Source organism: Eubalaena glacialis, chromosome 4 (genome assembly GCF_028564815.1).
Source record: "Eubalaena glacialis isolate mEubGla1 chromosome 4, mEubGla1.1.hap2.+ XY, whole genome shotgun sequence".
NCBI lineage: Eukaryota > Metazoa > Chordata > Mammalia > Artiodactyla > Balaenidae > Eubalaena > Eubalaena glacialis.
In genome coordinates, this window is record NC_083719.1 from 92923401 (window position 1) to 92945928 (window position 22528).

Genomic DNA, 22528 nt, shown 5'->3' on the forward strand with positions numbered 1-22528 from the left:
TATAAGGAGGTGCAGGGACCAAAAATTTGAGACATGCTACTGTAGGTCTTAAAAGGAGGACGTTGTCTTTTCATTGGAATGCCCCAAATGTTATTACTTGTAGATGCATATTTCTGAAATTGTTTATTTTCTTCCGGAGAGGAATCCCTCATTTCTTTGACCTTTGGCTATATGGTGGCATTTTGGGAGTGGGTCAGAGGAAGGGGGCTGCATATCCCTTAGTTCACTACACTTTGAATTCATCCCCTAGTTTTCATCCTATGCCACACTCCTCTCCTCCATCCTATTTGATGGCCATAACTGCAAGGCCTTTCTGACTTTATTTCTCCACAGCATAATCTCTGCTCTCCTGTCAGGTTGGGAGAAAGACACTGGATAGATGCAGTGGCTCACTTTTTGTTAGTATTCTTTTTTCCATACTGTTTTCCACAGTGACTGCACCAATTTACATTCCCACCAACAGTGTGCAAGTGTTCCCTTTTCCCTGCATCCTCACCAACATTTGTTATTTGTGGTTATTTGTGTTCTTTTTGATGATCGCCATTCTGACAGGTGTGAGGTGATGTCTCACTGTGGTTTTGGTTTGCATTTCTCTGATGATTAGCGATGTTGAGCTGCTTCATCTACTTTAATCATCTAAAAAGTTGTCTTTTCTTAGATGCTGTTGATTCTTCTCCTGATATCTTTTTAGGCATGTGGTAGGGTGAATAATGGCCCCCTCGAAAGAGATCCATGTCCTAGTCTCTGGAAACTGTGAGTGTTCCCTTATGTGGCAGAGACTTTGCAGGTGTGGTTAAGTTAAAGATCTTGAAATGGGAGACTATCCTGGATATCCACGTGAGCCCTAAATGCAAACACAAGTATCCGTATAAGAGAGAGGCAGAGGGAGATTTGTTACAGACAGGAGAAGGGGATGTGATCATGGAGGCAGAGGTTAGGATGGTGCAGCCGTAAGCCAAGGAATGCTGGCAGCCACCAGAAGCTGGAGGAGGCAGGAACAGCTTTTCCTCTAGAGCCTCCAGAGGCCCTGCAAACACCTTGATTTCTATCCAGTGATATTGATATCAGATCTCTAGCCTCTAGAATTGTAAGGGAATCAATTTCTTTTAAGTCACCGAGTTTGTGGTAATTTGTTATAGCAGCTTCAGGAAACTAATATAAGGCATAGTTGTTGTTTTTTCTCCTTCCATGTCATTTTAATGGGGTTCTGCAAGTTAGGCTAGGTAAATGCATGTGGTCTTCAGATGTAACCGAAGCTTTGCAATGGGTTTCTAACTGCCATAAAGATGAGGCAAGCAGGGGAGAATGGAAATTTTGCCAGAATAGATAATTTTCTGATACTTTGGAATGACTCAGCTGTCTCCAGGGATAGGGTGGGGGTGGGCCTTAGATTTCAGTCACTTTTTTTGGATTCTGAGGAAAGGAAGCATGTCCAAATGGCTGTAACTTATCTGGGATTTTAAGAAATAGCCAACAACATGCATGAATTCTTGATCCAGCCCTAGAACTTGGAAGAGTTTGGAATATCATCAGGTTGGAGTAGGGGGATGAGTTACATTTCACATTTTCTATTGCCCTGGTGTGGGAACTTTTACAACTATCCATTTGAGACATATGATTTCTTTCTATATGACTGCCTTGTGAGCCTTTATGCAGTTTAAATAAAGGAAGAGGGATTGCTGCTTCCCCACCTTTCCCCATATTTGATGTTAATGATGCTTCCCGCTTATGTTGTCTGCATAAGAGCCAAAGATCACGGAAAGCGGAAAGGGAATAGGGGTCAGGGACAGTGAGAGCTGTAACAGCACAGTGCAAGTATCCCGAGACCAGTGGAGGGACTGAATGACGGAACTGGGCCCTGGAAGGGGTGTCTTCTTTTCACAGTCAACAAATATTTAGGTAGCACTCACGAAGTATAAAGATCTTAGTACCACAGCCTCTTTGGGAGGAAATGGTAACCTTCACCCTATCCTTGCTCTTATCTTACACGAGTAATCACGATACATAAGAAACTGTAATGCATTAGTATACTATGTACCTGAAGGAATATTTTCCAAATTACTTGAGTTCCTGGAAATAATGAGAATTAAAGCAAAAAGTTTAACATCTAGAATTTACAACATTAAAACCTATAAAAAGACTGTTATTCAAATTGTCTTGATACATTATTAAAGAAATAAATCTCAGAATTTATAACAAAGTTGGGACTCAGATATTTTCTACAAATTAGATTTTTCTTTTCTTTACATGATTAGAGTTGCTTGGGAATTTTTAGTGATAGATATAGGTCTTTAAGAATAATGATGAATAAGTGATGACAAATAAAACCTAAATTGGCAGGGTAAGCCAAATATACAGAATTATATTAGACAGAAGCCAGAAAATGACCATTTTAGGCAGCATGCCCAGTGGGCTGTAATTAGGTCTAATGCCGTTGTTTCTGTTACTTCATATGCTGCTGGTGGTCAATGAAAGTTTAAAACAATCAGAAACATATTCTGCAGTAATAAATTTTATTTTTGCTACACAGAGACCTAAATACACATATTACTGCCTACTAATTCAAAAAACTGCTTCCCCCAAACAAATGACTCCCCTTAACTAATACGTCCCAGTTTCTTGACGACATTGAAAGAACTACCTAATATCAAGAACTGCATTTTTTGAAAACTTACTGAATATTGGATAAGCTGATTAGTGTTCCTGATAAAAGTAGGGAAGAAAGATTGGAAACTACAGGGTGGGGGGGGATGATAGATGAATAATGTGTGGAGTCATGAGGGCATATGTTAACAGACAACTAGAGTACTAAATCCTTGACTTAGAGAATCCACAGTTTCTTTCTTCTACTGCCTGCCTGTTCCAGAAAGATCTTACATTTCCAGATGTGTGTGTGTGTGTGTGTGTGTGTGTGTGTATGACTATATGACAGTTGGGGGGGAAGGAGAGAGAGAAAGAGATGGGAATGAGAACAAGAGAAAGCAAAATGATACAATTTTAAAGGAAAAGAGAAGTAAGCAAGACAAAGGCATGGATATTAAAATGGAGCAAGAAATAACATTAATAATAATAATAATTTAAAAAGTCAACCACAAAGATCTACAAAGGCCCTTATGTTTATGTCTGATATTTTAGAAGCCATTCAGAAAAGAAGCATATGGAGTCAGTTGTACATACGATACGAACATATCTGTGGCTCCAGAGGTACAGAAATATCCCTGAGGCTGGGGACAGCCAGCTGTTTCCTGAATGAAGACTTAGTGGAGATGGCATCTTGTAATGTAAAGAATGGTATTCTCAACAGAGTTCTGTGGGGCACTGATAATTTCTCAGGGTTGTTGATTATCAGTGGCTTCACATCCAACAACAGTTCAGCAAAATCACTCCTACCAAAGGCTGTTACACTACAAACCATGTATACAGCTGGATGGATGAACCAGAATTTGCTTCTGAGGCAAATGTGCTTTGGAAAGAAACAGATAGAGACAGCTGAGCCTGGCCGTCTGTACTCCTTCAGTGCTTGAGAGTCATGAAGTGACTAAATGTATTTACTTATATGGAGAAAGAATGACTGTCTGCATAAGAGCAAGAAAAATGGAAAGTGCTCATTATATACATTTAAGCAGCCTAGAGCTTCCTCTTCATTAGTTTTATAACTCCAAGTGTGGACATAGAGTAGATTCTTTTTCCTCTGGCTGAGTGGGTAGTTCTACAACCACAGGCTCATAGAGTATGGATAAAATATAAATAATGTTTTTGTTTTATTTATTTATTTATTTATTTATTTACGGCTGTGTTGGGTCTTCGTTTCTGTGTGAGGGCTTTCTCTAGTTGTGGCAAGCGGGGGCCACTCTTCATCACGGTGCGCGGGCCTCTCAGTATCGCGGCCTCTTCTTATTGTGGAGCACAGGCTCCAGACGCACAGGCTCAGCAATTGTGGCTCACGGGCCCAGTCGCTCCGCGGCATGTGGGATCCTCTCAGACCAGGGCTCGAACCCGTGTCCCCTGCATTGGCAGGCAGATTCTCAACCACTGCGCCACCAGGGAAGCCCTATAAATAATGTTTTAATGATCCATCTTTACCTCCCAAGACAAGACTCAGTGGGGCTGATCAAGAGCTACCCATATTGCACAACTCCAGAGGTCATCATTTAAATGGGGGTTATGTGAATGTCCGTGGATGCCTGGAATTGTGCTACTTAAAAGCTCTAGGAGGACCTTTTGTCAAAGGAAGAGCAGATATAAGGGCTAACATTTTTCCCCATTTCAGTCAGGGTAGAGTGAACATGATGTTAGGTGAGGAATGATTGTGCCTGCCCAAGTAAACTGAGGCCTTTTTTGTTAAGAGAAGAGTCAGTACTTCCATGAGTAGGTAGTAGAGATGCAGTATCAGCACAGACCAGGGGCAAGCCCAGTTGCTACAGGCTTTTTTGGAGTGATGACTACTGGACCCTCCTGTAAATAAAATTTTCAAAGTTAAAAGTATAACTCATACAAATATAAACAACCTGTCAACAATATCACTTAGCTTATCAAATAATGAAGGAACCAGTAAGATTAAAGGCTGATTACAGTAGCACTGGACATGTACAGAAACTGGACATTTATAGGAAATTCAATAAGAGAATCTTAGAATGAGATTTGTAAGTTAGATTGGAAACTGGTTAATGGCCTGAAAGGCAATACACTGTAACATATGGGGTTATTTTTTCTACCAGGAAGAAATCATTTGGATAAAATTTGTTAATATTCCTTTTACAGAATCAGTTGGGTGCAGTCTTGATCTTTATCAGGAGTTGCTGGGTATCCTAATCACAGTAGAGCTGATTTAGGGTTGGGATGCTGTTGGATTTTAATATTTGTTTTTATAAATTTTATCCTAAATGCATACATAAAGTATTGTGGGTAAGAGAGGTTTCTTAAGCACATCAACCCCTTTTGCCCCAGAACTCACCTCTAGGGTGATGTGATAAAAGTCAGGACAAGGGGGTTCCCTGGTGGCGCAGTGGTTAAGAATCCGCCTGCCAGTGCAGAGGACACGGGTTTGATCCCTGGTCCGGGAAGATCCCACAGGCCGCGCAGCAGCTAAGACCCGTGCGCCACAACTACTGAGCCTGCGCTCTAGAGCCTGTGAGCCACAACTACTGAGTACGCGTGCTGCAGTTACTGAAGCCCGCGCACCTAGAGCCCGTGCTCGCAACAAGAGAAGCCACCGCAATTAGAAGCCCACACACCACAACGAAGATTAGCCCCTGCTCGCTGCAACTAGAGAAAGCCCGCATGCAGCAATGAAGACCCAACATGGCCAAAAAATAAATAAAATAAAATAAAAAGTGATGTTAAAAAGAAAAAAAGTCAGGACAAATGTCCTACTTGAGCTGCTGAACACTCCATAGGTGAGAGACAAGGAAAATGATTTTTCTCTGCTTAAAATGGGAAGGAGACAGCTGTACCCCTCCCCTCCTGAAAATGTCTCCCTGGAAACGTAATGGGCCTGAATCTTTACTTCAGCCCTTTGGTTTATAAATAAAATCTCTCCAGGAGCCAGAATGCCATGTGGCCTTTGCCACCAAGAGATGTCTCCAAGTTTTGGAGCTCATGCCTCTTTGAAATGTAAATACCTAGGGAGGTAACACTCCAGGCTGAGCAGTAACCATTTAGGGTCTTTTTGGATCAGAGCAGTTAACTCCATCATTAGGGAGACAAACGGTTGCAGATCTAATCCTTATGGTATGTGAAAAAATGTTTCTAGGAGAAATGGAAGCGAACTTTTTCTTCCTAAGACTTTTCTGTCTTTATATTGTATGCATTCCTGTATCTCAGGAAGCTAGGGCTTTTGCAGGAGCAAATACTTGAGGCCAGTGGTTCTCAAAGTGTGGTCCCTGGACCAGCAGCGTCAGCCTCACTGGGAAATTTTTAGAAATGCAAATTTTCAGGCATTACATTACACCAGACTTATTGAATTAGAAGCTCTGGGTCCAACAATCTGTTTAATGAGCCCTCCAGGTGATTCTGATGCAGGCCACAGTTTGAGAACTGCCACCGTGCACCATGTGCTCAGGAGCTAGTCCCAGTCTTCCTCTTTATTTCCTACAGCTGTCTCTTTGCTCCCTACCATGCATTAGTAATTCTTTACCAACTTACAAAGTCTATCTGCTGCCATGATAAGGTCTACTCATTATAGTGAGTTCGGTAGTAACCCAAAGAGCAAATTTACATGTAGGAAGCATTTTGGTGTAATGAGGTTTTTTTTTTTTTGTAATGAGGTTTTGAGATCCCTGTTTTTGAAAGGGTTTAAAAACTAGATAAGCAACCACCTGTTTTGGATGATTTAAATATGGATGCCTGAGCAGCAGGGGGCTGGCCAAAATGACTAAACTTTTTCAGTTTCCTCAAGGCAAACGATATTTGGGACACCAAATAATAAAACAGTTTCCTGATTGAAGAGTAATTGAGCAGGATTATCCCTTCTGGATTCAACATGTGGAAAGCAGACATTCAACATACATTATATTGCATATTGCATCACTAGTACATTTAGGAAATAATAATGACTACTTATACATGCTTCATAGATGTTTTTATGCTTTTAATTGGTTGGAATTCTGGTGTCATCTGTCTCTCTTGATACCAGAATTGTTTAAGGTGTTCTGTGGTGTCTGCCACTTGCCTTCTGCTGTCTTCACAAGGGTGACATCAGAATTCCCTTTATCTGTAAACAGTGTATTCTCTTACACAAAAGTGGGTTCAGTCTTACAAGTGAGAACTCCAGGGGCCTAAGAGAAACTACCCATTTGTTTAGAAATCTGTCCTTCTGGAAAATTAGTAAATGATATCTGATCATATAAAATTCAGTTTCTAAAATCCCCACATGATCTCTTGAAATTCCCTTCCAGCTTTATGAGTCTAAGCAAACAGAACATGTGGGATCCATTACAAACATTTCCAAAATTCTTGTTATAGTTCCATGAACATAAATCTGATTTGCTTGGCTTTCATGGGAAAGATCATAAGAATTAATCCACAACAGAGAAGAAATGCATCTTAAGGAAAATATAATTACCAGCATGTGTGTTTCTGTGCTGCACCATTAATGTTGACCCAAAAACACATGTGAAATAAGAAAAATAACAAAGGAAAAGAGACCTAACTTTAGATAGCACTATATTCCCTAAAATTAAAGAGGGAATAATCCAGGTTAATATAAATACTAACATATGACTATAAATGCTTCAGAAACAGAGAATGTTTCCTGTTTCTTGTAATACATGAGTATCACCCACTTTCATAAAGCAGAATTGTTTTTATGGACTGCTCAATCACTCCTTGCAGTACTATACTCTTTGTTGCTTCTGAAATTGGTTTGGAAGGGAGCAGTCGTTACTTTAAAAATTGCCAGTGTTTATCCAGGTTTCTGTGGCCATTTTGTTGAGGTTTTCAAAAGATGTTCCAAATAAGAATATCCAAATATGTGCAAAGTACACAAATCTTTTTTTTCCTTTTCTCCTTGGAGGCTTGTTCTTGGAAGGGCTATTAAAGAAAGTTTCCTTTAGGGGGAACTTCTCTATATGAGGACTCAGTTGTCATTTCTCCTATCCACTTTCCAATTCTGGTATCCATGGTCTTTTGATTTTGAGACTGTGCAACACGCCAAGTTGTGGAGAATTACTTTATCTGTTTAGTTTAAGGGGGCTTTTTAGTTTGGCTTGATAGGCCCACAATACCAGAGAAGAATAAATGCTACGATATTCTCTACCAACTGTCTTAGTAGGGAGAGGTGGTCTGGCCATATCTCCTTTAAAATGGAGAAAGTCAGAAAGATTTTTGTGTGACATGACCTTGCTGGGTTAGGTATGCTTGCTGTGGCATGGCGCTTTACCTAAATGCAAACCTGTTGGCGTCCTTTGGATCATGCACCTGTAACTGCTGTGGTGTAGCGTTCTCCCCACTCACTTCAGCCTGGCCCAAATATGCTCCCAGGGCTCTGATGTTCTTTCTTGAAGGTCTTCCTCTTTACCTGAACCTGGAATCCTTCCTTGTTTAATGATGCTACTGCATACTTCTTTTGTGTGTGTGCGTGTGTTTTTCCTCTTTCCATGATTCTGGCTGAGGATTCAGACGCAGTCCTTTGAGAACTCCTTTGCTTTCTGTACCTAAAGACAACACAGAATCTTTTTATTTTAATGGTTTAACAACTAATCATGACAAGGGGGAAAGAAAGGAGATAATAACATGAAACTCCAAGAAGTTAGAAGTATTTAAGAAATCTGACAAAGTTTCTTGGCTCCTATAGGTCCTTTTGTAATTCTCCGTTTTTCATTGTCCACCTTGAAAACCAATTCTAGGACAGCAAGAGTCATAGAATTTATCTATGTCTTATATACTAAGAACCCAGAAAACAAATCCTGACACAACAAAGGAACAAAAGATGTTGGTTACAGAATACATTTTTACTAAAAACAAGCTCGGCCAAAGGGTGGAGGGCTTAGAGATTTTGGTTATAAAATTGATTTCTAGAAATTAACTTAAGTCTCTTTGTCATAGAATTTCTTAATTAAAACAGAGCCTAGAGAATACAAAACAAAATCCATTTCTTACTGAAACCGAGCAGAATGTAACCTCACTTTGTAGCTAAAAATAAAAAAGGGCCGAGGTGATGACTGAGGGTGTCTTTGTAGATTTCAGTACCATCATATCTAAGATTTACATATACCACATTCTATACTGCCCCAAGGAAACCAGGATTATCATCTTCCTGTCTGCCCCATTGTCCTTCTGACTCGTGTAATTTGTGTACTTGTGTACTATGATTATCTATGCTTCCTCTCCAGCTAGTACAGTTTCAGTGACTCCTGGAAGTATATTTCTCTGTGACTGCCTGGCACTGAGCGGTATGTCCCGAACCTAATATTGTGCTCTTCCTTGGGAAGAAAACTAATAATGCTAACTATAACGTTAACTCTAGCACAGTAAGCCATCTACATTTTATGGTTCTGAGTTTTTATTCTTGGCAGTAGAAATATGCTTGGTAGTTAATTTTACATCAGGCTGCAACCCAAGAGTTTGTGTCTGACAGCTTTAAATAGAGAAAATGAGTATTTTTAAAACAGCCCAGCAACTATTGGTATGAATCAAGTAATTTTGGGATACAAATGGATAGTGAGTAAAATCTACTCTATTCTGTAATTTTGTTGCAACTACCTGCTTCTGACATGAAAAGAAAAGTGGGCACTAAATCTAGAACACATTTTCTTTGGCTCTGAGGGTGCCAATGGGACCTTTTCCTCACTGAAAGATACACTGCACTAAGCTTTTCTTTGGCTTCCTAAAGCACCCAACTGCCCAAGGTAGTGAAGCAGGACGAGGCACCAAAGACCTGAGTTTGACTTCCTGACCTGGGCATAAAAATAAAACCTACCCCGTAAGGTGTTTTTGGAATTAAATGAGAAACGTGTGTAAAACTCAGCACAGAGCTGGTGCAGCCTACTCAGCAAATGTCCTAGCCATCCTTATTATCAGCTTCATCCTTGGGGAGTTTACATAAAATTGCTGAGTCTCAGTTTCCTTACCTGTGAGATTTAGAATGTATGAATCCGTACTGAATCATTAGGTTGTAAGGACTAAGGGCCCAAACTGAGTGTCGGCACAGTCAGTCCTCACCATCTGTTAATTTTATTTCCTCAGGAGTCCCAGAGAGTGTAGCTCTTCTGTGCTAGATCCAGAAATGTTACCATGCAACCAATTCATTGGTAGGATACCAGCAGGAGCAACTTTATTTCATTATTTATTTTCACCTTGCCCTCGATCAGCCCTTTCTGTCTGATCTCCCTTCTCCACCCCAGGAAATTATCTAGGACAGATCTCATCGTTTTCTGGTCATATTCAGGCATTGGAGACAGTCTCATTTTCAGACATTAGAAAGTTCAGTCTTGTCTAAATGCAACGTCCATCTCTCACTCAATTAAAAACTTTCCCCTTTCACAGCTTGCTCCTGTGAAACCTATAGTAGGCCAGGGGTGCACAGTTTGACCAATGATTACACCTCCTGGGCTTTCCACATCTTTATCCCTGTCCTTGAGGTTGTTTCTGCTTCTTCCGGCATGAGGGTGGGGAGGAGGACAGAGGGGGAATGGGACATGCGAGTCTAAACTGACCGGGTTGGTGTTGGTGTTCCTCACAGCAGCTGCTCAGTGCTCTTTCTCTCACAGGCCACCCTGGTGAGTTCTTAGGAAGCTTCACCGAAGGGAATCTTCCATCTGCGCTTCCTTGGTGCAGGTGATGTTCTTCATGCTGACGCTTTTAGGTTCACCCTCAGGTCCAGCCCCTGGTGGTCCACTGCCACCTCCTTCTGGTAGAACTGGTCCCCTGCAGGCAGTGTTCTTGCCTGCCATTGGTGGATGTGTGCCTGCGCCCATCAGGGGCTCTTCTCACTCTCAGTGAGGGCCAGCTGACGTCTTCAGGTGAGAGGGGTAAACCGAGCTCTGTGACCCCCTGGTTCCGGGGAAGATGATCAGGTTCTCCCAAGATCTCCTTCCCGCATGCTCTGCTGTAGGCTTATGCTGGAGCCCTTGGAGCCTCCTGACCTGACAGCAATGCCATGTCCCTGTTGTTCTCACCTTCCCTCATAAATCAGTGGAAGGAAGGTGGTGGTGGGTGGGTGACAGGTGGGTACAGAGCCAGGGTGATGGTGAGTTCAGTGTAAACGGCCTGACAGCTCAGTTTAGGTGTATCAACTCTTAACACTCTGAGTTATAATTCTGATTTATGTTGTTCTTTTAAGTTACATAGTTTTCTTAACAGCTTCATTTGATCTGGGAGGTCATGATTAGATCTGTTTTGTGCTTATGTCTTTCTAGTATGTTTTCAGTGTCCAGAGGGGTAGTATATGTTTTCTCTCTTTTTTCCTCCTATAACTTTGTATTGGATTTGACGTGGGTCCTTTTCTGTTGCTCATATTTATGTGAAACTAGTTTTCCTAAATTTTTAGAAGTTATGGCTCTATTGCTCAAGGTAGTTTTCTTAATTTTTAGTGCTTCCACTTCAGTTTTTATATTTTTTGAAGCATTAGAGCATATGTTCACTTACTTTTTGAGATTTCCTGGCTCTCTTTCCCTTTCCCTATTTACCTGGGCCCTGTCTTTCCTTTTTCTATATTGTCCAAATTTTTCCTGAATTTTTATTTCATTCTAAGAAGTTTCTCCCCATTGTGGGGTGCTCTCTCGAAAGGAAATTCTGGCTGTTTGGTCTTGACAGTTCATGTGACCCACACTGCTTCAGTCTTTTTCAGACTTTACTGTGGGTCCCTTGCAATCATCTACTATTGAGTTGGGCAAAATGCTTTCCAGTTTTGGCTGCTGTTTTCACATTGGCTGGTCTTGTTTCTCAGTGAATACCTGTGCACTATTTTGCTCTTTCATTTTTCAGATCCACCAGACACCCCATTTCTTCTCTCTGTCTTCTTCCACACAGACACTGACACCATGTACATCTTGTGGATGCTGTTAATTTATTGTTACCTGCTGTGTTTAGGGATATGTGGGTCTTTTTTGTCGACTGGTTTTGTTGCAAAAGTTGTTTTGTTCTCCTATCTAGTTGATTGCTCTTTTTATGTGCAGATTCTTTACAGAAGTATTTTATTATACTGTATAAACATGAAGTGATAGCCCTAGTAAAATAACAAATTGGATTCTGTTATAAACAATATATTATGTTATACTTCTGTTTTTAAAATCAAGTGTTGTGATTCAATGGAAAGAATAATGATAAATTCTCTCTCCCCCATTTCAATAGCCAGTAAGAGCCAATGCCTAAGCGTTTCTTTTATTAAGTCTGATCTATTGTAGAATTCTGTAAGATGTCAAGGGTAGTGCAGCAACCTAGAGCTAGGAATAGTGGAGCTGTTACTACCCCTAGGCTGGAAGCTGCAAGGGGGGATGTTAATGGAAGCCAGAAGGATGAGAGTAGGGCATACTTCCTTGAGAGAACCAATGACTTTCTTTTGAGGGACACAGCCAGGTTGAGGTGATTTTCCAAGGAGAGAATTAAGGGCGTAATACCCTGACCATATTCTCTTCTCTCTTTATTTTCTGCTTGAGCATCCGTGTTGGCTGAACACAAAATGCATGAGAGCCTGTGGGGTAAGAGCAGGGTGAAAGGAGAGATAAGGTACCTGTATTAAGCAAATATAAAATATCCAGTAAGCTAGCTAATTGTCTCATTAGAACAGAACTGTCTCAGGCTAAACATGTATCCCCATGTTATGTGGTACATCTGTGGCTTATAAACATGTCATTGTTGATTTAACAATATCTCCTTCCCATTACTAAAACAGAGAGAAAGCACTCTTCTTACCTATATACATGCTGTTAACCACATGAGGATGAATTTATATTTTTAGCTCCATCTTCTCTCTCCTTTGAATATTATTCATTAAAAAAAGTAAACCAAAGTATTTGGAAATAAAAGGCAAATTGAAAAAAACCAATTATTAGTTTATGTAATAAAGTGTGTAGCCAACTATGTCATGAACTTTATTCTAGATTTGAAATGATAATACTTCGCCCCCAACTCATCTTTGTGGGTCATAATGATGACATCAAAAAGATCTTTCATTTTTTACCATGATAATTGATTAAGTATATGCATTTTTCAAGACAAGTTGGGTTATGCAGCTGTAACAGATCCCTCAAATCTCAATGGCTTAAAACCAAGAATACACCCAGTGAGGTCCGGCAGTAGACCTCTACTCTTCACAGTCATCTGTGGTCCCAAGATGAAGAATGTACTACCATTTCACGACAGTTTCATTTCATAAAGTGTTTATCTGGTCAGCACAGCAGGTAGAGAACTCTGGAGGGTCTCATGCCAGTAATTGAATATTGCTGCCCTGAAGAGGCATGCAGCACTTCCAGTCATAACATTGACCAGAATTAGTTATTAGACCCTGCCAAATCACAAGTGTGCCTGGAGGTGCAGTATTATGTGTCCAGGAGGAAGACCTGGATATTAGTGAGCAGTGATAATGTCTATCAAAGTATGAGGTTCCTTTTTGTCCTAAATTGAATGAGATCAAGACGTCTTATGAATTACCATCTTTTCTCTTTTGTACATTCTCTATGGATACTCAGCCATGATCTGCCTCTAATCTTAACCGTTGAACACCTGGTACCAAAATTTCTTTCTTTCCCAGGTCAGCCATGGTGGAGTTTTACTCACAGAGTGTCGTAATTTTGGATCTGTCTTAAGATGATCACATACTTCAACTTGAAGGCTAAACTAGAAACAGACTACAAAAGACAAGGACTACTTTACTCTAAACGCATAAGTGAGGTTTGAATTAAAATGACTGTGAAGTACAGCTATCTAGCAACTATGAGAGATGTCACCCAGAAGATGAGAACGATATAGAGAAGCAAGCTGTTGCTTTTCTTCACGGAGGACACAGAGGACCATCCAAGGTCTGTATTCAATACACACACCCCTAAACTGTCTCCAAATTATAGAAAATGGTGTTGATGTTGACTTCAGTTTCTTTGAGTCATCTCTATGCTTTTCAGTGGGAAGAAAATTCAATCCTCAGAGAACTTTGACTCTCTGTCTTTGAAATAATTTGTGTATTGATTGGGAGAATTGGTTACTAAACTATTTTTTCCAAGTTCCTTTCATCATTTTTATCATTGCCTAGGCTATGAAAATATAAATATGTAGAGGCATAAAAATTAATATGTATAAATCCATTTACTATTTTGTTTATTATATAGAAGTCAATACTAAATTGGATTTTTTGGGTACTTGATTGAATCAATGCTAGGAAAGATTCAAAAATTTTAAGTCAAAAGGTCAAAATCCTCCTCTTCACTGAGCTGGGATACCAATTCCTAGGAGACCTTTTGCTGATAAGACATTTCCAAAGTGTTAATTAAGGAGCAGGCCTGTCCAAGTAACTTCTTTGATTTTTAGTTTTATTGGAAACATCTCAAAGTATCTTGATGTAAACAACTTTCTGTTCCTTCCCCAACAGAATTCTTAGATTGCTGACTTGGCAAAGTACAATCATTTTCATTCCTTTCAGATCATTATTTATATAACTCATTGCTAGCTTTACAGCATTTCTTGTCTAATGGTTTGTAAAATCAACAATCTGAGCACTTTGGGGAAATAGATTGTGTCAGTGTTGGGTGTTAAGGGGTAAAGCTTTGATGGAGACCATTCCATTCTCCTCTATTTTTATAGTGCATGAACAGAGGGGATGGGATGGTCACAACTGAGATGGAAATCAGAAATTTTATCTATGGGAGCTCTAGATATACACTTGGCAGGAAAAACTTAGCAATGAAATCAATGTAGAGGAAATGCTGTCTTTCTAAGCTTGCTTGCAATTTCATTTTACTTTTGAAATATTTGATTTCAAAAATAATATTTTCTTGTTATTAAAAAAGTAAGTGCTACACAAATATTTAATAGTAAGGTGAAATTTCCTCATCCTCCAGAAGTAACTGTCACTAACAGTTTGTGTATATTCTTTATATTCTTCCAGAGTTTATTTTTTATTTTTTATAGGACTCTCTCCCTCCTCCTCCTCCTCTCCCCCCTCCTCTGGCTTCCTCCCCTTTTCCTTCTCTTCTTCCTCTTCCCTTCATTCTACTGTCCTTATTCCTCTTCCCCATATCTCCCCATTCTCATTCCCCCACTCCTCTTCTTTCTGTACTCTAAATTAGTACATGTGGCATTGCTAGATCAAAGATTCTGAACTTTTAGAGTTTTAGTAGATTGTCAGTAAATATTTTGCCAATTGATATGTTATTGATTGCTCTGCCAAATAAAGTTGTATTAAGCTACACCTGTCTAGACACTCATTAATACTGACTAGTATCTGTCGTTGGTCTTTATTAATCTTTGTTAATTCTGTTTTAATTTAAATTTCTTTGTTAGGTTTAGCTTCTTTTTATAAGTTTATTGGCCCACAGAATTTCTTCTGTGAGTTTCCTGTTCATATGTATTTTTTTCCTGTTGGGTTATTTGCCTTTTTAAATACAGACTTTTATATAATGTTAATATATCATATATTAATATTTAACATATGATACATAAATATATTATATATATTAATATATATTAGGGCTGTTAGACTTTTGTCTTTTCTGTGTATTGTCTATACTTTTCTCTGATCGACTCTGTCTTCTTCATTTTGTTATGATATATTTTGCCTTGCAGAAGTCTCAGATTTTCATGTGAACGTATGTGTTCATTATTTATTTTATTGCTTCTAGATTTCATGTCATGCTTGGAAATAACCTGCTGCATTCTAAGTTTATGACACATATTTGCCATTGTTTCCTTTAGTTTATTTGTGAATTTACTTTTTTGCCTTATATGTAAGTTTTTATTCTTCTGGAATTTATTTTGTAACAAGATATAAGTCATGGATTCAATTTAATTATTTTCCAAATTGCTATCCTTTTCCAAATGACAGGTTCATTGTACAACCTGCTTCTTTCAATAGTCCATTTTTCTCTCCACTGATTTGAAATACCATCCTTATCAAATACTATGTTTCTATATACTTGAGTCTTTTCTTTTATTAATTCTGTCTATTTCTGTGCTGATCCTGGGATGTTTTCAGTATGGTGGCTTTAATATATTTGATATTTAAGAGACCTTCCACTTTCCTTTACTCAAATTTTGGACCCAACTTTAAAAGTACAGTGAAGATATTGATTTTTATAACACTAATTTATAGATTAATTTGATAAAAAATGATGCCTTTAAACTCTTGAGTCTTTCTACCCCAAAATAAAATAAAACTCATTTTTCAAGTCTTTTATGGCCCTTATTGGAATTTTATACTCTTTTCTTATAGGGAATATGTATTTCTGGTCAGTTTTCCCAGGATGTTTTGTAGTTTTCGTTTCTATTATAAATATTTTTTCACTACGTTTTATAAGAATATATAAAGTTTTTGATTTTTGTATATTAATTTTGAATCCAGCTCTGTGCTGAATACTTTGTTTCCTGCTAGTACTGTTAAAGTTGCTTCCCTTAGGTTTTCCACAGAGACAGTCATACAGTCTGTAAATAGTAATGACGTTGCCTTTCTTTTCTGTATTTCTAAATCTTAGTCCAGTGCTCTGTTCCCTGACTTTTTCCAGTGCAAAGTGAAGCTGTCATGGTGATGTTAGGCATCTTTTCATCCTACTGCTTACTTTAACATTTATGCTTCTGGTGTCTTAAATTAAGCATAATGCTGGCTTTTGGGTTGTATATGCTACCATGTTAATTAAATAACTATAAATGTTTATTGAAATTTTAAAAAATCAAGAATCAATGATTGATTTCAAACCAATTTTTATAAATAATTAAATTTTATCAAATGCATTTTTGCTATCTATTTAGATGAGTATATGGTGAACATTATTAATAGAATTCTTAATTTTAATCCATCCCTGCCTTTCTGGAATGGCTATCACTAGATAAGTGAAATTAACCTATATTTTCTTTTTTAAAGATACGTTTGTATGATTACGGTAGCAGTGATATCTATTTTATAAATGATCTAGGAAGCATTTCTCTTTTTTCTTTTTACTGCACTCCAGATCATCTTTCAGTTGGCTCCATTAAGAATTCATGTATATTTCTTTTTCAAGAAGAGCTTTTAGTGTTTTTATTCCTGAGGTATTATAACATCAGACACTACAGCCTGGATGGATATATAGTGTTTAGATCCCATTCCTTTCCCTTCAACCCTCTGTAGATGTAGTTCCTCTGTCTTTTTTGGCCTTCCGTGTTGCTGAAGTGAAGTCTGAGATTATTTTATTTTATTTAACACTTGTAGAGGATCTGATTCTTTTCCTCAAGTACTTATAAGAGTCTTCCTTTGTTTTGGAAATTTAATAATATCATTAGTAAATACAATTCTTTGTTTTTTCATGGAGCACAGTTAGCCCTTTTAACGTTAACATATAGGTGTTATTTTAGGAAAGAAATATTGGTGAATAATTTTTACATTCTATTCTCTGCTTTATGTATTGACTACCTTAGAAGTTTATTATCTTCACTTCTCTGTTATTTTCCTGAGCTTCCCTCCATATTACAACTGTATTTTCACCAGTATTAGTTCATTGTCTTGCTGCTTTCAATTTATTTTTTACTTCTGTAATGGTGTTTTCTCCTTAGCTTTTCTGGCTCCCTTTTATAGCTTCTTCACTTGAAATAGCCTCTCTCCTTTGTTCTTTTGCACCTCTTCTTTTTGATCCAATTACCTATTTAAGATGTTTTGCCTAAAATTTTCTTCTGTTTTCTGGAGTATCTCCCATTTCAAAAATCTTTTCTTCATCTGTTATTTGTTGGGTATGTTCCTTTATTTCCTTAAAAAAAAAAAACCTATCAACCATATTAGATTTTTTTCTACTGCATTTTGTTGACTTTTGACTGATGTAGCAGTGAGAGTTAAGCTGCAGATAAACGAAGGTATTTTCGTTATTTTAAACACAAGGAATTTATGGCTGGAAAGTTTGTATTATGGCATCTGGAAAGACATGAGGAGCAGGTTTTAGACTGGGTCACCAAGAATGATTCCCAGACTAGCCCTCGAGAACTGGTGTACTGTGGGAGCTGCTTCGTCTGTGAAAGTCAGGAAGCTGCTGTGGTAACAGGTGACATATGTAAGACTGGCAATTGGGTAGATGTGGTAGTAGGAGTTTGTGAATGTTGTCCTCCAATTGCTTCAGTTTTCATAGTGAAGTTGGAAGCAAAATCATAATCAAGAGTGAGGATGCAGGAGGAGATGATGGAAGTTTGAGGAGAAATGAGAAAAAGTAAAATGAATTTCTAGAAGAGTAGAAAATGAACAGGCTACAGAAGTGTAGTATGATAGCAAGAGAGCATTAGGGGATTGTTTGAGGTTTGTGATCATGAATTCAAAGTGATACCAATCAAGGTAGTTGTGTGGTTTTTTAAAGCCACATCCAGCTTCAGAGGTGCATACATGTAGTGGTTGAAAGGTTAGATTTAACCAGGGTTAGAAATTTTCCAAGTATTTATAATGATGGAGGAGAAGGACAAGAGAGTTAAGGATTATGAGAGTAAAGCTGGTTAAAGAAGGGAGAGAAATAGGGAGAAGGTGAGGTACAGTGGAAGTTGGTAAGACCAATGATCTGGAGTCCTAGTGGGGCCAAACGATTGTTGCAGTTTGCATGCTAGATAGAGTGAGAAGAATAAAAGGAGGTGGTTATCCAATAGTAGAATATGTGAAATAATGCTTATGGAGAGGCTGAAGTTATAATGACAAAATCTGTGGGAGCAGATGGCTAAAATAATGTGGAGAACAGTATCACTAGAGGAGAGGGGTTCAGGGAACTGAGAAGCTAGGGACTTGAAAAGATTATCTACATGTATGTTGAAATTTCCAAAAATTAAGAAAGGAGTAGTCTGGAGAGGAGGACAATGAGCCAGAAGTGAAAGTCTTTGAGACACAAGAGTGAATAACCTGGTGGAAGATCTGTAGATAAAGCAATATTGAGGGGTAGGAGATACTATAATCTGATGCCATGAAATATACAGCTGGAGGTTTTTAGGTAGTGGAACTGAGAAAGGAATGAGCAACAGAGAGGATATCCATCTCATTCCTGTGCTCAGGGACATAAGGGCTATGAGAGAAAATCAGCCTTCACTTGAGAGGGCTGTGCAGGAAGCAGTATGTTCAGGGCAATGCCAGGTTTCCTTTAGAGTAAGAAGATAAAGAGAATCAGAGAAGGGGCTGGTGATGCTTGGGACCATGCCAGTAATGGAGTTCAAAAGTCTAGTAATAGGATTACAGGAGGGTTGGGAGAAGAGAATAGATGAGGAGCTAGTAGAACCTTGTGGGGATTACAAGGTAGGAGATAAGGGTGGACCTAGACACCTGGGTCTAAAGATTAACATATACAAGGCTAAAGGCTATAGTGAGATTCATTCTCATTGATTCAAGGCAGAAAGTGGTAGCAAAGCTGAGTGTTTTGGGCAGGAACAATTGGGTGTTTGAAGCTCCCTCTTGATCCCTATTGACAGAGGCAACAGGAAATGAGGAAGTGGGTCTTTGACCCAGTGTATGGACTCCAACTTGGCATTGTATCATAGGGTTAGAAAGCCTAAGGGATGCATCTCCCTGAACTAGACACAGTCTGGGATTTGCTATTTATTGATGGGAGAGGCTCTGCCTTGAACCTTAGTGGAATTGGAATTCTGCGGGAACTTGTTACTTAATGTGCAAAGACACCCCCCCCCACCTTTATCACTGGTAATCTAGGTAGAAGGCCTAGAGGAGGATAGGTCTCAGTCTCTGTGAACAGGCCTCCTTGATGCCTGATGATTGGGGTTAGGGTCATAAATGAAGACTCTTGATCTGCTGTTTGTTAGAGAGTGAGTGGGATCTCCATTATGCTTATGTAGGCATTGTTTAAATTGTCCCATTAAAACTTAAATGGAAAGTAAGATTTTATGTGTGTGTGTCAGGGGTGGGGGGCAGTGATGTGTGAGCTAGGATAGCAGCCAGCTTGTAGCCTTAGTTCAAGTATGTTGTTTCTAAACATTTTCCAGAAATGATACATCATCTGCCTTTAGACATGTCTCACTCTGGGTGTGTGTGTGGGTGTGAAGTTGGGGTAATATATGGGAAAGAGGTACTGCCTTCTAATTTTGTTTGTTTTAAAGATCATAATGATGGATTGCCCCAGTTAGGTTCACACAAAATAAAGATGACACAGGGCCCAGTACCATCTTCAACCTTGTCTCATTGTTTGTCCTTGGATGTGCAGATATGACTCTAGTGGATGCTTTTTTTCTTCTTCAAGGTTCAACCTGCCATTGGTATTTTCCATTTTTACTTAAGGGATGTTATCTTTTTAAGAAAAACAAAAATTGATCAAGATTATGGAGATGGATTTCATTTTGAAGTATTTAAAGTATCTGAGTCCTTCTCAAATACTTTTCTTGCTTTCTTTAAGTTTTCTTTCTGATCACAAGGCCTATTGCTTTACAGTGCAGTAATATTTAAAAAAAATAAAAAGGTTTCCATGGCTCTAATTTAGTCAAAGGACACATGCAATGAATTTACTTTGGAGACCTGCCTCTGGAATTTTTCATGACTACTCTTTCCCTCAGGGCAGAACTCATGATTCCTTGATGTGTTTTTCTATTCTAGTCATTATTTAAGTTTCTCAGACTTACTACAACCTGTAATCTCCACTCCCTGGATTTATTTAAGCTTCTAATCAAGTACGTACTGTATGGTTGATGTTTATTGAATGAATAGCAGTTTCTGTTCCACTTCATCTTGTGGCTAAAAAAAAAAAAAAAAAAAAAAAAAAAAATAACTACATCTTGTGGCTATTTAGGGGGGTGTTTTGGTCTTTTCACAGTCATTTTTAACTCTCAGCTATCCCAGGCAAGTAGAATACTGTGTCTCTTTGCCTGCCTTTATTACATCTATCCTAAAGTATTTTTTTCTAATTATCGTAAAGATTAAATTCCTTTTTTGGTTTGTGTTTCTTAATAAGCATTGTTTCTTCTTTTTCTTCTTTATTATTTTGCAATTTTTCCTATTCCAGTGAACTTTTGTGAATAGCAGGGAGTGTCCAATGAGAGGAAAATTACCTTCATTAGATGTTCCATCATAGTTTGTAAACAATGTTTATCTCATAAACTAACATTTTATTAGGAAAAATAAAAACTTACACCCTATGAAAAGTTAAAACTGAATTATATTTCTTTAAGAGACTCAATGTTTTTATAAATATCTTCTTAATAGTCACTGTACAGTATTTTCAGTTTTCCACCTGGACCAATGGAGGGACACAGATTAAAAGAAAAACATCGTAAGGTTTTCTGAATGTGCCAGATGCTTTCCCTATAAACTTCTTCAATATTTCATAAGGAAAATTTCTCAAAAATATGTGACATTGCTTTATAAGCTCTGCCTGGGGCCTGAAAACATGAAAATTAAGAATAGAAATGTCTGAAATGGGAGAATATATTGAAGAGATTTACTTGAATTATATCCCTTTAGCCATGCCACCAGTGATCTTGCTTTGATGAAGTACTTAAGCACAAACACATTTCATTTAATGTGAAATCTAATCGTGCTAATTTGCCAAAAGAAAATGTCCAATTAGTGATTAATTTGCTTTCATCAAAATGTTTATTGGAACCTGATTATATCAGGATATATGAAGCAAATATAGTTTCTATATTTCTTAACATCTCGGTAGTATATCCTTGCATATCTTACCAGTTATACTAATAGATAAAAGATAGGTTACTTAGTGTAAATTTTCATTTTACACAGTTGACAATTTTAAATACTAAATCTATAACTGAATAAGGAAATATATAAAGAAAAAGCTAATTTATTATTGATGGTTAACTTTCTAAGTATTAAATCATAGTATATATGATTAAAAAATCATATATTGTGGGAGAATTCTGGGTCAGCTGATTCCAATGTATGTGTTGTATTAATCAGCTATTACCACAATAATACTGCATAAATACTCCAAAACTTCATGACTTAAACAACAACATGAAATTATTCTCATGCTCAAAGGTGTATATTTGACTGCAGAGTGATCTAGCCCAGAACAGTTGGGCAATTCTTCTTAAGGCTGCTACTTGGAGTTATATCAGTTTTGTGTCCCTTTCACTGTCCTTGGACCAGTTTCTGCTCAGAGCACTTTTTTGTGGCAAAGAGCAGAAACTCTCTACACCCATCATCCTCTAAGGTTCCTCTGGCCAAAGTCAGTCACGTGGCCAAGCCCAGAATCCACAGGGCAGGGGAATATACCAAACCCATGGAGGAGTGAGGAAGGGTAGGAGTTAGTGTTTATTGAAGAGTAATCCAAACTCTCTTGTAATTTTTATTCTTTATGATAAATTATATGTAAGATGGAAAGGATCCCTATTTGTGAAATCATGTGCAGACACACTATACAGTATCCCTTCTTTTTCATGGCATCCAATAAGGTTAAGAGTAAATTTAACTATAAATTTGCCAATCCTTATTTTAGGACCCAAGATGAACTTTTTAGCAGCTGTTTGTTTTAGCAGGTATTTGCTTCATTTTTGGTTGTTTATTTACAGATAGAGGTATATTTGGTGGCTCAGTAGAGTCTGTTTCTTTTTGTGTGTTTTTTTTCTCTTATTTTTTCTCTAAGAATGAACATATCTCTTGTGGGAGAGAAGAAATGGAAAAATGGCTGCTCCACTAAACTGCTGTTCTAGAGCAGAGGCCACATCTGTCTCTATTCGCTGCTATGTTTCTGCACTCAGCCCAGTACTTTGCTCTTAGTAGGCTCTCAATAAATAGTAAACTGATTACCAACTTGCAAAAGGGTCCTCTTGTGTCCCACCTCTATTTCTGCTTCATTTTGTGTTAATACATACACTCCCTGAGAATACAAATTGATGTTTTCTTTATTGTGGTAAAATACACATAGCATACAGTTTACCATTTTAACCATTTTAAAGTGTACAATTCAGGGGTATTAAGTACATTTCA

The 22528-nt window shown here is 38.1% G+C and overlaps 1 long non-coding RNA gene across 1 annotated transcript in view; it reads left to right on the top strand.

The window, feature by feature from the left end:
* Positions 1 to 22528, top strand: part of LOC133089866 (uncharacterized) — a 252779-nt gene that overhangs the window by 84917 nt on the left and 145334 nt on the right. Inside the window, exon 2 of the long non-coding RNA XR_009700755.1 lies at positions 13190 to 13457. This is a non-coding gene — a long non-coding RNA (uncharacterized LOC133089866). The remainder of the gene's footprint in view (positions 1 to 13189; positions 13458 to 22528) is intronic.